This window comes from Squalius cephalus, assembly GCF_949319135.1.
Source record: "Squalius cephalus genome assembly, chromosome: 2".
NCBI classification, from domain to species: domain Eukaryota; kingdom Metazoa; phylum Chordata; class Actinopteri; order Cypriniformes; family Leuciscidae; genus Squalius; species Squalius cephalus.
In genome coordinates, this window is record NC_137123.1 from 43,244,723 (window position 1) to 43,261,377 (window position 16,655).

Below are 16,655 nucleotides of genomic sequence, written 5' to 3' on the forward strand. Positions count from 1 at the left end.
ATTTCTGGATTTTTTTTTTTTTGATTATGTCTCTCACAGTGGAAATGCACCTACGATGACAATTTCAGACCCCTCCATGATTTCTAAGTGGGAGAACTTGCAAAATAGCAGGGTGTTCAAATATTTATTTTCCTCACTTTATGTTGCCCATTCAGTTCATAAACTGCTATGGCAGACAAGAATGTATGAATCTCTGGCCAGAGAGGGGTGTGTGAAAGTGTGTGAAAGTGAGTGTGTGAAATATGGTGTTCAAAGACAAATAAATTATGTCAATCAAAACAGCTGTATCTAAATTTATAAAATATGACACACAGGTTAAAATATCCCCACCGAGGGAAGAAAATATGACCAATAAAATAACGACCATGGATGATTTTGACTAACTATCCTGGTCTGGGTTTATTGTTATGGCAGAAATAAACAATGCCACACCTGTGCAGCTAGGGCTGAACGATTTTGGAAAATAATCTAATTGCGATTAGTTTTACCAATATTGCGATTGCGATTTAATATGCGATTATTTTTTAAGCTCTTTATCTTTTCTATTATTTCAACAAAAACAAGCAATACATCATTGTAAAATAGGATGGGAATCTTTAGGCACCTCATGAGCCGATCAAATTTTTTTCTTATTAATTAATCTTATTAATAAAACTTAAAATATTTATAATTATAAGTACTTTTAAAAGTACTTAGAATTATAAAAAAGGAGCACTGAAGATAGCAATGTGCTGAAACGTTTGCTGGTGTCTAGTCTGTTTTTAATCCACATGCACTTTGCACTTTATTTGCACAATGCAATTTGAAAAATAAAATATGCTTTTGTAGACTTCAAGTCTTGAGTTGATCAGTGTGCGGCCAGCTACTCCTCTTGTTCAAGTACTTTTAAAAAGAAATACACATTAAAAAACTAAATGTTCATCTCTTTTGAAATATAAGATGCGGTTTGTCCTGTCTGTTAAAATAACTGACTGCGTTTACATTAATTTCGCGTCATAAAAGCATTTTGAGATGCAAGTACATTTAACCACGTAGACGGAGTCGCTCACAGCCGCATGCTCAAGTGCTCTTCGCAAAGCGCGTGTGACTATTTGAAACTGAATGCAGCTTCTGTCGGTGATTTTCATATTTTTAACATATAAGCCAACTAAATTCCAAAAGACATATGATGCCTTCGTAGAGCATTTGTAAGGAAAATACCGGCGCCGGCGGGCGAGACTAAAAGAGTAACATCAAGCAAAGCACGTGTATCTTATAGCGCATCTTGTGCAATAGCGCCCGCAAATGTCCTTGTAATTCGCTTCAACTTCTCCGAACTTTATGAAAGATTATTTTTCGGAAGGTTCGAGTGGTGTCGTGTGTGTGTGTGTGTGTGAGACAGAGGAATTAGAAGCAAGCAGAAGGTTGTTTATAAAGCACACGCAGCGTAATCACGTATCTGTGTTTAAAACTAAGCTCAGACTCTATTCTGAAATTATCTGAATAGATACAAAATCGTTGGAGAGAATCTATAACACAATATCACATAAATTAAACACAAACTGTTCTTTCCTGTAGCCTATGCCAGGTCTATAATAGCGTGCCAAGTTGATGCTTCCTCCGTAGTGCAGACTGCTTTACTCTCGCATGTCACGTGACCAAAGTTTAATCGCAGCTTTTGCGGTTAGAAAATCGCGTTTCATCATATCGCGATATTATCGCAAATGCAATTAATCGTTCAGCCCTATAACTTTGGGAAGGCAGAGAGCAAGCAAGCTTGCCCTGTCCACCCCATATTTAACTTTTTACTTTTTACAGGATGTCATGATGGATCTCATCGAACAGAACTGATTCTGTTCCAAATGTATAAAAATATTGTCTTGTTACTGTTTAACATGAAATTTTACAGGTCTCATCAAAAAAGGACGACCGGCCAGACGAGCAGACGACATGATACATGTTGTCACTAACAAAAAATACTTAAGATCTCCATTCACAGGTTGTTCTTATGGTTCACTCCACAAACAAGGTCCCATCTGGGGTGCGGTGACACCTCCGTCCAAGCATCTCGACTTAAACTACACCAACGACAACGCACAGCGTCAAGTGGGGGATCAAGGACGTGCTAGTTTAACGTACCTCCCTTGCCAACGTGGGAAAGCCCATTGCAACGGTTCGCAAAGAATCACCCTGGTGAAGTTGGAACGTCCATGGGGCAACAAGATGATCAACACATCTGGAGGAAGATGTGGACCAACTAATGGTTTAAGCTTAGCATAATAATTAATTTTGTGTGATGTTTATTGATGTTTTATTTGGTTCAATCAAACTATACTGTAGGACTGAGTATTTAGATCTCATGATTTGAACAATTACTGATTAATTTGAATACTTCAGGTAGTCTTAAATTGGAAAGAGGAAAATCTCTTAATTCTGTAGAGTATGGGGACTCTAACTAGGTACATTACTGTAAAGATAATAAATAATCTAGAGACTATTTTTGAAGAAACTTGAGGGTTTTAGAACCCTAATGCAGATATCATAGATGCTAAAAAATTAATAGGGGTAATAGTTGTTCTCTAATAAGAGAGGACAAGTTACTTTGCCAGACTTAGGTCCGAATAGATAACTGGGTGGGCTTCTATAGCGATGAATGAATGACTAAATTAAATATTTTTTAGGTGTTTCCATTTGTTAAAATAGCAAAAGAAAAACTTTCAAAGGGAGATTGATTTTGGGAAACATATTTAATTTCTGAATTATTATTAGTTAAAGAAGTTACCAGTGTGATTATTGAAATGTTCCTTTCATGTATTGTCTAATGTCTGTATTTGATATCTGAGAGGTGACTGCGGGTCTAGTCTATCTAGGAATACAGTAACAGTGCTTGCTTATTCAGCCCGGCTTCCAGAAATGAAATATGGATTTGTTTTGTTGAGGAAGGTCTTCAACGTGTTAAAATTATTATGTAGGGGGCACAAAGTTAAAACCAAGACCAAGAGAAATGTAACTCAAACATGTCAAATTTAAACTAAAATTAATCTAAACAGTTAACCTCTTAAGTGTCACCGGCCCACCGGTGGGCCCAAAATCATTACATATTTAAAACGGTAATATCCTATAATAAACATAAACTAATATTGACAAACTATATATCATTTGAAAGCTTACAAACTCTAGTTTTCATATTTGGTGAATGATTTTCAAAATAAATTAGAGAGGAGCTGTAATTTATTAATTTGCAACAAGAATATTTTCATATTCCTAAGGCATGTTCAGACCTTTATTTTGAAATAGCAATGAACATGAAAAATCATGAAAGAATGTTTGAAACCTCAGTTTGTTTTCATGCCAAGAGTTCAAAAGGTATCATCCATTAAATTATTTTAGAAAAAAAGATATTAAAATATTTTTAATAACACATATGGAAATGGAGGCGCCCTTATATGGGCAGTAATGGAGTCTGGTTGTCACCTAGTGAAAATGTTTGGTACTGCGCCCAAACAAAATCTCACTGAAAGCTCATTTTTTGAGATATCAACCTAAAATTTGAAACACAACTTATTCAGATTTTTGGCTTTGATTTTCTAGCAGTTTTAGAGTCGGCCAGGTTTTAAAAATATATATTTTATATAAAATATGAATAATTAATTTTTTTACATTGTACATTTTCATAAACTCAAACTTCTATAACTTTTTTTTTGTTTCACTTTCTTAATTTATTTCACTTCAACAAAAATCTGCAAAATGTCTTCTTTAAAACAAGACCAATTTTACGTCTATACTCCAAAGCATTCTTTAATTACAACCATTTAAAGTCGAAATGTGCATTTTCATGTATATTTTAAAAAAGGGGGGTGACACTTAAAGGGTTAAGACATTTCAGTGAAATAGAATATTTGCTCATAAAGCAAAATTCTAAAAAGCTTTCTTAATTCAGAATGAAGTTACAGATTTAATGATCTGGATCAATGGATCCATTATGAACTATTCCGCATTGCCAACAAATAGAGGCAGGACATGTTATGTCCATCAGTTAATTCTGGAAAAAAAATAGGATTTTAGGATAGGTAATTAATGATTAAATGGCACATCAGCAGCTAAGGCTATTCTCATGGCAAGAGCTGGGTGAAACAGAGTTCATTTTAAAATAATGACATTGTTTGAAACAAAATAATACAATTATTGATATTTGTGTTAAGGATAAAAATGAAAGATTTTAGAACTTGGTTGGGTAGATTTTATTACACAGATCCTTAAATAGATCTTACTAAGTAAAACAATCGCCTGCTTTAATTAAAAGCTAACAAAATAAGGTTAAGAAAAATGGTTAATCAGCAGTATCAGCCTGTTAAAGGCCTAATAGATCAATGAGATTCAAAATTCAGAGAAAGATGAGACTTAAACTTGGCTCAAGGTCTACTAAAGTTATAAAGGCAATGTACTATGGTATGTTAATTTTTTATTGAAAATGGAATTAGATTGCTCGAAGATAGAATGTAGGGAAGAAGATGGTATAGTAACATTGGAAAAAGGTGGTATTTTAATTACAACTTATGATGTTGATTGAAGGAATATTTGACAGGTATTATAGAGTAAAAGATGGAACATGGTATGATTAGAGATATCAGGTGGTATTAAAGTCACTGACTTATAATGGGATGATTTGGTAAAGGTAAATTAGTTTGCAGGTAAATCATGCAGGTATGGAATAATTCATTAGTGTAATTAAAAATCCAGATATATTTTATTTGGCCGTGTTTGATTACGACCAGAGAGGGGAATGTGAATGAATTTGAATTAATCAACTTTAATTAATCAACTAACATTTGTTTTTCTTGCAGGAATAACATTCATATGCTTTTAATGTGTCAAAACTCTTTGGGAAAAACTTATGACTTTGAGTGTATGTGTCTATGTGTTATTAATAACAGAAAGGGGAACTGAAACTAGACATGACTAGTTCGCAAAAACCTTGTGATAAGTAATCAGAGTTTGCTTATGCCAGTGACAGAGGGAAAAGGTTGGGGCTTTTGAACCAATTGAACCAATCATATTGAAGGTGACATGTTAGTCTTATTTGTTTTCTTGATTCTATAAAAACTGTTGTATGTGTTTTTCGGTGGGATTCTCAATGGAATTTGTCTGAGATCCTCCGGCCTTGCTTCTTGGGAGAGATTCCCTGAGAACTGCTCGGGAAGATCTCCTGGCCGTGATTAAAGCATTTAAAGGACATTTGCAGGTCTGTTTGTCGATTTATTCCTGCGCAGGAAGCTAGTTTAGGGAAGCAAGTTAGTTAGAAACTCGGCCAGTTGTCGACTGAAGACGCAAGAGCCAGAGAGTTAAGGTATTGGTGTCGAGAGCAGACGCCAGAGAGTTAAGGTATTGGTGTCGAGAGCAGACGCCAGAGAGTTTAACCTGTTAAGCTGCAACCCCACTTTTGAAAAATCCCCAGAAATGACATACCCAAACTGAAACAGATACAGTTCATGAACCCTTTGTACTAAAAGCACAAGTATGGTCTCATTTGAAAGCTGACACCTGGCAGTTTATTGTAAATGTAGAATTAATTATTATCATAATGACAAAAATTGTTATAAATAGCTTCAAAGTTTTGTAAAGTTATTAGAAATTAATTTTTATGAAACATCCTCATGAAAATAAAATTGAAGTTGGCACTGGAGCAATCTAGAAATGCACTACAGCTAAAACCACATGTCTAAACATTTTATGTTTAAAATCTGAAGATAATAAGTCCAAAACTCTGTATTTAGTTAAATGTTTTTCAAGACCATGTCATGTGACTTTATTTTGATTTGACTCTAAGATGCTTCTGATGTTTATTGTCATCTTCTAACCATCTATCCAGTATATTGTCTCTATTGTTTTGTGGTGCAAACGAGCCCCATTCAGTCTCAGTCTCCCCCTGCACACATTCACACCTCTCCAGCCTGGTTATGGCTCGAAATATGCATTTCTTTTGTCTGCATTATAGTTACTAACGACTGGCTATTCACAGGGTTTCAGTCCCTAATTTATTTTCTCAAAGTTCACCTCACATTTTAAATAAAGAATAAAGAACATTCTTGAATAAAGAAGGGCAATTCCACGCAAAGGTCATCCTTACCATGAAAAAATAAAGTTTTTACCTAAAGATCAAAACCCCTTTTAAGTTGTCCATTTAGGTCTGTAATATACTGTATTAATGTGCTGTATCAGAAATTTTAAGAAAATTGCCTTGTTTTTCCACCACATATGAGGTGAGCAACAATGCTAAAATTTTAATTTCAACCAGCCATATTTCATGCTTTCAAAAGAGGTATCAAAGACCCCCCTTTTAAAAACTTAATTTGAACATAAAGCATTTTGCTGAAAGATGGAGGCATGCCTGAGAAATAAATATACTAATTTGGTCATAACAGCACTGCCTGTTGAATTTATAAGGGCTTTAATAAAGAGGTCTGGACGCTTCAGTGCTCTGTCACGTCCGTAACGTTTTAAAGATTAAGTTTATATAATATAACAATTATAAATGCAAATAACTTGAAACTTTATATGCAAAGCTAAACTATGTTTATGCTTACTAGGATCGACATTTCATTCCACTACTTTGCTCTGAACAACCATAATAATGCGTTACGGACGTGACCGTTACGGACGCTTCACATCAAATCATGCACTTGTGATCGGTTTCAGGCTTACCATATATTCAGTGCATATCCAATAATCACAATAATATTTGTGCTTTATTAGTTTTAATATGAAAAAATGTCTCAACTTTCAAATTCAGTCTATTTTATAACAAAATGTAAACAATAGAGACCGCTCTTTAATACGGCGTGGTATATTTCTGTATATAGCGCCTCAGTGCGCGGCGGATAAAGTGCACATGAACGGATCTTCTCTTCCTCTGCCAGTTACAGAACGAAATATGAATATCAGAAGGTAGTATATGATACAGTACAACTTAAAGAAGAGCATATGTCTTATAGCCATAGGACACTTCCTTCGGGATGTCGCGTTTTTCCCTCTTGGTTAAAACATGAATATTCATCATAATCCCGCGATCAAGCTGACAAAATAACAGTGATATTGCAATCATTTTGACTCATGACTTAAAAGTAGTTTAAAAGTAGACATTTCAGACGTCCTATAGATATATTTCTCAGGTATGTGAGGCAAGTAGCCTACATTATACGCAGAGTTTCGGTTCATTTATGAAGCGCGCTCCACTTCACGCGACGGCGCTTCCGTGTCCTGATTATATTGTCTGCTATAGCCTATTTTCTTCTTATTTAAAAAAATCCAGGCAATTGGTTGATGAAACATTGATTAAAATTAAGATACAATTTATACAAAACGAAATTCACATTAAAGAAAGGCTTTCTACAAAAAAAACTAAAAAAAAACTAAAGAATTGGTCAAAATCATGTCTGCCCACTGATATACCGTATGATACGGTCCATATCCGATATATTTGCATCTTATGATCTTACTCATGCTGTTATCCTTTCATATAATCAACATATGAAATAAAAAATACAATTATTTAATTTAAAGCAGTATTTTAGTGCCGCTTTCAGAGCGGTCACGTCCGTAACGTCACGTCCATAACATTGTTTTTTCCTCATAAATGCGAAAACGAAAAATAACATAAAATGAATATTTTATGTTCTGTGGAGAGCCAACCCTTCTTCATTCGGTGGGTACTATTACTTTTGGTTTGCGCAGTGTAATTCACAGAATTACTAAAAAATATTTTGGCAACAAAAAGTTAGAGTTTTTTTTTGTCACGTCCGTAACGCATGTTTATTTCCCTCATATTAAATATAAAACGCATGCGTAGACTGATATTTTTCTAATGTCTGGACTCCTTTATTAAGGTAGTATGGAAATATAAACAGATGTTTACAATATATTGGTATTAAATGCATTTTCTGAGAATTTAAAATTCAAGTTTTGACTGCAAATGTCACGTCCATAACGCTGGAATTGCCCAGAAACTTTCAGTAAGCATTCAAAAAAACATAAAAGTATAACTTCTAGGTTGCAGGTGCACCTAGGGCTAGCTAGCATGTTAGCTTAGCACACCATCAATACACGACCATTTATGAGATTAAAACCATGTTTGTGCTCCAAACTTACTTTTATAACGCAAGTGGAGTATTTTAAATAATCTTCTGTGATCTAATTTGGCTTCAGATAAAAAAATCAGACAGAAAATATACTATTGTATACTGTTCTGCACAATGATAGTCTATATAGATTAGCATTACATTATAAATATAATCTATTATTATGAAAATACCTGGCATGTCTTGAAAAACACAGGTAACTCAAATATCATTGCAATCATGTTTATTATCTTCAAAACATCTGTATCTGCATTTTACAGCGCGAACTCTGTAGCTTTGTGTGTATCAGTGACGTCCTGGAATGTCACATGATCATGGCTCTTCTTCATGTTCCATATATGGACAATTATTGTGCATATAGCGCCCTCAGGCTGTTGGTATGGATTGAAAACACAGTATCAGAGTATCCAATCGCTCATAATGATTACATCGACGCATTTGGGTATAAATTCAATAAATATTATTCCTGTCTATAGAAATATGATGTGAATCTATGAGAATATATCAATATTTCTCCAAATCTGCACATTTTTGAGCTAAAGCCCTGAGGGACGTTGTTTTGTGTATCGCTGTCATGACGACAGCACGGGAGTTTTTTATGAATGAAAGCAGCTGACGCGCATAATTCATATTAAAGGTATCGACTCATTTTTTCATTTCATAACTCCTGACACAAATTAAGAAATAACTGTCGCTATAAGTTTCTCAGAATACAATAGTGGTCAAATACTGAAACTTGAGTCTTATATCTTTTTAATGATGTATAGTTTGTCGAAGTATAACATTAAATCTGATAGTAACTTTGAGCTATATATAAAAAAAAAACGCTTCAGTGCGCCGACGCACTGGTGAGGCTTAACAGGTTAAGGTATTGGTGTCGAGTGTAGACGCCAGAGATATTAAGATCAGGTGGGTGTCGAGTGCAGACGTCCCAGGTAGTTAGGTTTAGGGAGAAAATCCACGACAGTCCCAAAGCTTGTCTACTTTTTGTACTTTTTTCACACTCAAAAGTATCTACTTTTTCATCACAAAAAGAGTATATACTTTTAGGGCGTAGTATAAGTAGGCGAACTGAGACACAGCAAACAACTGAATTTCGTTCAGAGTTGTGAAACAGTCAATGACAACAAGGCTGTAATGCGATTGGTTATCAAGGCACGTGATCCAAGTTAGCCGTTACTCCAATGGTAGAGCCAAGGACCCTCGCATCTCCCAATAATTAAGCCATTTTGTGAAGAATAAAGTATACTTTTGGATTTATAAATAAACCGGTACCAATGTTTACATCTGCGTGTTGATAATGATGACCAACCAACTCTGTTGTACAGATCACAGTGATGAGTATTGTATTTACAATTTAGTATACCTAAGTGCACAATGATACAACATATCCAAAGAGCTTAAAAGTTTGGTAGTTGCCGATTTATATCCCCATAATCAATGACTGGTATAAAAGTGGCCAAGACTAGTCTTCTTTTTGCCTCAAAAGAAAAACAGGATTTATTTCTATAATAAACCCCAGCTTTTTTAAAATGTAGTCTTAATTGATTAACATGGGATTTAAAAGATAAGGAATCATCAAATATAAAACAGAGATATTTATATTCTGTCACTACCTCTATTATAGTACCCTGTAAGGATTTAAGTGATGGTTGATTTCCCACTTGATTCTTTGATCGTAAAAATAACAGTACTTTAGTTTTGGTCTTGTTCAAAGTCAGGTTTAAATCACAAGCCTTTGCTACACAACATCAATAAATCACAGTGTCATCTGCATAAAAAATTCAAATTGACATTACTAATATTGAGATCAAGATTATTAAAGGGATAGTTCACTTTGAAATTAAATTTTGGTATGTTTTAGCTTACCTGAAGGGCATCCAAGATGTAGGTGTCTTTTTTTCCGCAGTAGTTTCAATTTTGATATTTTTAGGTCAAACCGTTCTTGTCTGTTAGTCATTTCATGCAGGTATATGGATACTGACTCAAAGAGCTTGCACAAAGTCCAAAATAAAACAGTTCCCCATCGTCCAAATTAAACAATTCCCCATCGTAAGTACACATTGATGGCCTAAGACACGAAACGAGCGGTTTGTGTGAGAAAACGAACAGTATTTATATAGTTTTTAGCTCTTATAACACAGCCGCGTCCAAATGATCTGAGGGCTCGGCGGGTATAGATATACTAGATGTCGCCTTGGCTACGGTTCCGTTCCAATGAACTGCAGTAGCGAAGGCGACATCTAGTGTATATATCTATACCTGCCCAAGGGCGGGTATAGATATATACACTAGATGTCGCTTGGCTACGGTTTCGTTCCAATGAACTGCAGTAACCAATGCGACATCTAGTGTATATATCTATACCCGCCGAGCCCTCAGATCATTTGGACGCGGCTGTGTTATAAGAGCTAAAAACTATATAAATACTGTTCGTTTTCTCACACAAACCGCTCGTTTCGTGTCTTAGGCCATCAATGTGTACTTACGATGGGGAATTGTTTAATTTGGACGATGGGGAACTGCTTTATTTTGGACTTTGTGCAAGCTCTTTGAGTCAGTATCCATATACCTGCATGAAATGACTAACAGACAAGAACGGTTTGACCTAAAAATATCAAAATTGAAACTACTGCGGAAAAAAAGACACCTACATCTTGGATGCCCTTCAGGTAAGCTAAAACATACCAAAATTTTATTTCAAAGTGAACTATCCCTTTAATGATAAAAATTAAGGCCCCAGAACGGACCCCTGAGGAGCACCCCTCATAATCATTAAAGGTGCGGATGAATGATCTTCTATTCGCACACACTGTTTCCTGTCCAATAAAAAGCTTTCAAACCAAGAAATTGTATCATTTGACAATCCAGTTAGTCTCAGGTTCAGTATACTGAAATCAACAATGTCAAAAGCCTTAGACCAGGGTTCACCAATCTCGGTCCTGGAGGGCCGCTGTCCTGCAGAGTTTAGCTCCAACCCCAATTAAACACACCTGAACCAGCTAATCAAGGTCTCATTAGGCAAACTAGAAACTTTCAAACAGGTGTGTTGGAGCTGGTTGGAGCTAAACTCTGCAGGACAGCGGCCCTCCAGGACCGAGATTGGTGAACCCTGCCTTAGACAAATCAGTAAAAAGTGAAACACAATAATGACCTCTATCAAGTGTCTCAATGATATCATTTAGAACCCTGGTAGCAGCTGTAGTCTGTGCTGTGCTTTTTTCTAAAGCCTGACTGATTATGTGATAAGATGTCGTGTTCATTCAAATATGAAATCAACTGCTCACTAATAAGAGATTCAAAAACCTTAGACAGAATGCAAACGATCGAAATCGGCCTTTAGTTATTCATATCAGAAGGATCTCCTCCTTTTAACAATGGAATAACAAATGCATAATTCCATATCTTTGGAAATTCATTAAAACTCAGTAAAACATTATAGATATCAATGGGGCATCTTAAAACTTAAAACTGGTTTAAAACTAAAATTAAGATCAAGTAAATGTCTTCCTCTATTATCCATTTCAATATTCTTATCATTTTAGGTGCCTTGAGTGACGATCCGACAGCAACAAAATGTTTATTAAAACAATTCAACATCTGAAACCAGCGACCAGCAAGCCTAGGACAGCGCCTGAAGAAGCCGGCCGCCTTCGCCGCCTTCAGCCTTCCGTGCCTGCTACGCTATCCGGCGTCATATCCTTTTTCACTGCTGTGTGTTCGCCTACTGCAACACACTCTCTCCTTCTAAAAGAGCACGGGCCGTTTTTCTAAAAATGCCCCGTTTTTCATGCGGCTCGTGCCACGCCCCGCTCAGCAACGGAGACCGCCATCTCATCTGCGCTCTCTGCCTGGGCCGCGAGCACGCCGCCACCGCACTCTCCACGGGCGGCTGCCCCGAGTGCGAGGAACTCTCAATGTCGACCCTGCGGGCTCGGCTTGAAGTTTTCGACCAGCATGTCGCTCCGCCCGTCCCTGCTGGGCCGCGCAAGAAGAAGCGCCGCTCACAGCGAACGCCGGAGACCAACGAGGCGCCCAGAAGCTCGCCGGAGCCTTTCCCTCGAGCTTCTCTCTCGCCTTCCCCGCCCCCCCTCACGGCCGCGCAGCCGCCGGCCCTCGCCCGCGCCGCCGCCGCTTCAGGGGATGAGGCGGATGAGTTTGGTGAACGCGCCGCGGACAGCTGTTCTATCCTGGCCTCTGGCAGCGAGGAATGGTCTACCGCCTCCTCTTCAGTCCAGGATTCAGACCGATCTCGAGCGGGCGAGGACGCGGAACTTTTACGCCTCCTCACGCGAGCTGTCGATCAGCTGGGCCTTGACTGGTCTTCCCCTGAAGAGCCAGCCCCGAACAGACTCGACGGCTGCTTTCTTCACCAACGCCGCCGACAGCCGGCGTCCAGAACCGCACCCTTCCTGCCTGAGCTTCACAGCGAGCTCTCTAAATCGTGGAATGCTCCATTCTCCGCAAGAGTGTCTTCACACGCCTCATCGACGCTCTCACAGGTTGACGGCGCCGCTGAGAAGGGGTATAATGCCATTCCCCCTGTGGAGGAGGCGGTCGCAGCGCACCTTTGCCCGCCCTCTCGTTGGCGCTCAAAGGCTGCCCTCCCGTCCAAAGCATGCAGGACCACTTCAGCCCTCGTTGGCCGCGCTTTCGCCGCCGCGGGGCAGGCCGCATCCGCACTCCACTCTATGGCAGTTCTGTAGATTCTCCAGGCTAACCTCCTCCGTGATCTGGACGAGAAGCGCTCGGAGCCTGCTTCCATCACGGATTTGAGGAGCGCGACGGACCTCTCCCTTCGCGCCACGAAATCCGCTGCCCAGGCCATTGGAAGGTGCACCGGCCTGTTCGGCCCAGCGGTTAGCGGGATCGTTGACCGCTTCTCGGAGGTACAGAAGACCACACAGGCAATGAATTTGTTTCTGCCTCGACGCTCCAGGCCTGCTGCACGCCGTCCTTCGGACCAGCCTGCACAAAGCTCTGCCCAGCGCCCAGCTCGACCTCCGTCCTCGCAGCGACGACAGGGCGGCCGCCCTCGCTCTCGCTCGACCAGCCGCGTCAGACCGCCTCCTCCCCGGGGACCCCGGCAGAGGATCGCGGTGAAGCCTGAGCCTGCAAAATCCTCCTAGCCCGAGGAGAAAAGCGACGATTGGGTCCCGCCGCGGCCGGACCGTCGTCAAAGCTTCACGCTCTGTCAGTCCCCGTTGCCACGGTTACTGCAGACACTCATTTCGCAGCCAACGAGCCGGTGAACTCACCCTCTCGCCTGCACACAACCGCCGTTTTCACGGCGACCCAGAGAAATCTCAAAGAGAGTATTATGCCTGGTCACGCGGCTCGCGCTGTATGTGTTTCAAATGCAGTAAATGTGCCCACTTATCTGTGTTCACCTCTGCACACAAGCACTGTAAACCCCGTGTCTCTCACAGAGCCCACTCGCATAAAGCTGGCACAAGCCGCTCGAGTGCTAAAAGTAGGTCACGTGTCCACCCCGCTGTGCCCACACCTACTCACTGCCCGCTCTGTTACACAACCCCTCACAACCGGTCAAGTTATAAACACGGATGCTGTCCCCGCTTCCACGCGCTCACACATCCGCTCTCTTACTTCGCCCCCGACGCCGCTTTCGAGCGTTGTGCTTCACACCGTATGTTCCCCGTCAAAAGCCACCGGGAAGCTGTGTGTAAAACGGCCAGTTACCGCTGTGTGCGACCCGCCGTATCTAAGCACCAAGAGCGCGCGCGTCACGCCCGCCCCTCCGTTTCGAGCTCTCGAGCCCGCGATCAGCGGCGATCAGAGCCCGGAGGCCATTCTGCCCCTGGCTGCACACGCGAGGGCGTGGGAAGCTATTCCAGGCGCATCAGAATGGGTGCTAAGCACAGTAAAACGGGGCTATACTCTGCAGTTCGCTCGCCGCCCTCCGCGCTTTCAAGCGCGTATCGAGACCAGAGTGAATAGGGAAGTAGCACATCTACTTCGAGCAGAAATAGCCACACTTCTGTGCAAAAGGGCCATAGAACCGGTTTCCCCTTCCATGAGCGAGTCGGGCTTTTACAACCGTTATTTCCTCATTCCCAAGAAGGACGGAGCTCTCAGACCGATTCTGGATCTGAGACGTTTGAACAAGGCTCTTATGAAAAGACCGTTCAAAATGCTCACAACCAGACAAATCCTCGCGCAAATTCGCCCGAGGGACTGGTTTATATCTCTCGATCTAAAAGACGCTTACTTTCAGATCCAGATAATACCCCGTCACAGGCCATTCTTGAGATTCGCCTTCGACGGTCAGGTATATCAGTACACCGTCCTGCCGTTCGGCCTGTCTTTGGCACCCCGCACATTCACGAAGTACATGGACACGGCTCTCGCTCCCCTGAGGGGTCGGGGAATGCGAATTTTGAACTACTTGGACGATTGGCTGATCCTAGCACTGTCAGAGGCCGAACTCATCGCCCACAGAACAGTGCTTTTAAGCCATTTGGACAGCCTGGGGCTTACGGTCAACTGGACCAAGAGCTCGCTGGTGCCCAGTCAATCAACCTCTTTTCTGGGTTTGGATCTGGACACTGTAGCAATGACGGCCCGCCTGTCGACACAGCGCGCGCGCTGCATTCGACGCCTGGCCGCGTCCTTCCGGCCGGGCAGCACCGTACCTCTCAAAACATTTCAGAGGTTACTGGGTTGTATGGCCTCAGCCGCAGCAGTGCTTCGGCTGGGCCTTTTACGAATGCGCCCGCTACAACGCTGGCTGAATGCCCGAGTGCCTCACAGAGCATGGGCTTCTGGCGGTATCCGCATCAGAGTGACTCAGAGCTGCGTTTCAGCACTGAAGCCCTGGTTAGCGGCCGACTGGTACCAGCGGGGAGTGACAATGGGAGCTATCTCACACCGCAAAGTTATCTCGACGGACGCTTCCACCTCAGGCTGGGGCGCTCTGTTCGAGGGCAAACTGGTTTTTGGCCTATGGTCAGACCAGGAAAAATGCCTCCACATAAACTGTTTGGAGATGATAGCGGTCGAGAACGCGCTCAGGCGCTTCCTCCCATTCATACGGGATCACCATGTGCTAGTCCGCTCGGACAACATGTCCGTGGTATCCTATGTGAACCGACAGGGCGGTGTCAGATCCAGGAATCTGTGCAGGCTGACAGAACGCCTTCTCGTGTGGGCTTACCGCTTGCTGCGCTCGCTGAGAGCCGCGCACGTGCCGGGCCACCTGAATGTTGGTCCAGACAGACTGTCCAGGGACAACATTCCCCCGGGAGAATGGTCCCTGCACCCCCAGACAGTCCAGTTTCTCTGGCGCCTATTCGGCAGAGCGGAGATCGACCTCTTTGCGTCGAAAGACAATGCTCAATGCCCGAAGTTTTATTTGAAGAGCGAGGACGCGCTGTCCCAGACATGGCCCAGCCTCCCGCTGTATGCTTTTCCTCCGATCTCCCTGTTGCCACAGGTCATTTCGAGGATCAGAGAAACGCACCACTCAGTGCTTCTTATAGCCCCGCGATGGGAAAACCAAACTTGGTACCCAGAGCTAGTGAGGCTGTCGCACTCACCCCCGTGGCCGATCTCCTCTCCCAAGCCGGTGGATCGATCTGGCATCCCCATCCAGAGCGCTGGTCGCTGCATGCATGGGTGATCAACGGATACCCGTTGACCTGTCAGAAGGGGTCGTGAACACGATCACACAGTCTAGAGCCCCCTCCACGAGACGGCTCTACGCGTCTAAATGGTCGGTGTTTTCTAAATGGTGCGCTACTAAAAGCTTGGATCCGCGCGCATGCGGGGTCCCGCGGGTGCTCGCCTTCTTACAAGAGCTGTTGGAAAAGGGCAGATCCCCTTCCACGCTCAAAGTATATGTGGCCGCTATTGCAGCGTTCGCTGACACGACGCGCGGCCGGGCAATGGTAAGGAATGAGCTCATTATCCGCTTCCTCAGAGGAGCTAGACGGATGAATCCCCCGCGGCCCCCCTCGGTTCCTTCGTGGGATCTGTCCTTGGTCCTGGCGGCCCTAAAGGCTTTTCCCTTTGAACCGCTTGAATCCATGGATCTAAAGTATCTGTCGCTTAAAACCGTTTTTCTGATAGCTCTGTCTTCAGTCAAACGAGTGGGTGATTTGCACGCGCTATATGTTAGCCCTGCATGTCTTGAGTTCGGGCCGAATGACTCGAAAGTCATTCTCAGACCGAGACACAGTTACATCCCCAAAGCGATTGGAACCCCGTTTAGGGCACAAGTTATTTCCCTTTCGGCTCTGCCAGCATCCGATAGTGGGGACAGTGATAACCTCCTATGCCCTGTCCGGGCGCTGAGAGTTTACATCACGCGCTCCGCCGCTTTCAGGCGTTCAGAGCAGCTCTTTGTTTCCTTCGGCGGACGCACCAAGGGTCTTGCTGCCTCGAAGCAGAGCTTGTCCAGGTGGATAGTGGACGCGATCGCAGCAGCTTATGCCTCCAAACACCTGCAGTGCCCTCTGGGCATCAGAGCCCACTCCACTAGAGGCATGGCCTCGTCGTGGGCCTGGTCCAGCGGAATTTCTA

At 42.2% G+C, this 16,655-nt stretch overlaps 1 protein-coding gene and 1 long non-coding RNA gene across 3 annotated transcripts in view; one reads left to right on the plus strand and one right to left on the minus strand.

Annotated features, from left to right (window-relative positions):
* Nucleotides 1-16,655, minus strand: part of dnajb14 (DnaJ heat shock protein family (Hsp40) member B14) — a 213,373-nt gene that overhangs the window by 169,001 nt on the left and 27,717 nt on the right. The window lies entirely within an intron of this gene.
* On the plus strand, nt 1,651-4,362 carry LOC307153785. The gene is made up of 2 exons (XR_013820207.1): nt 1,651-3,028; nt 3,850-4,362. It is a non-coding gene; the product is annotated as an uncharacterized lncRNA (long non-coding RNA).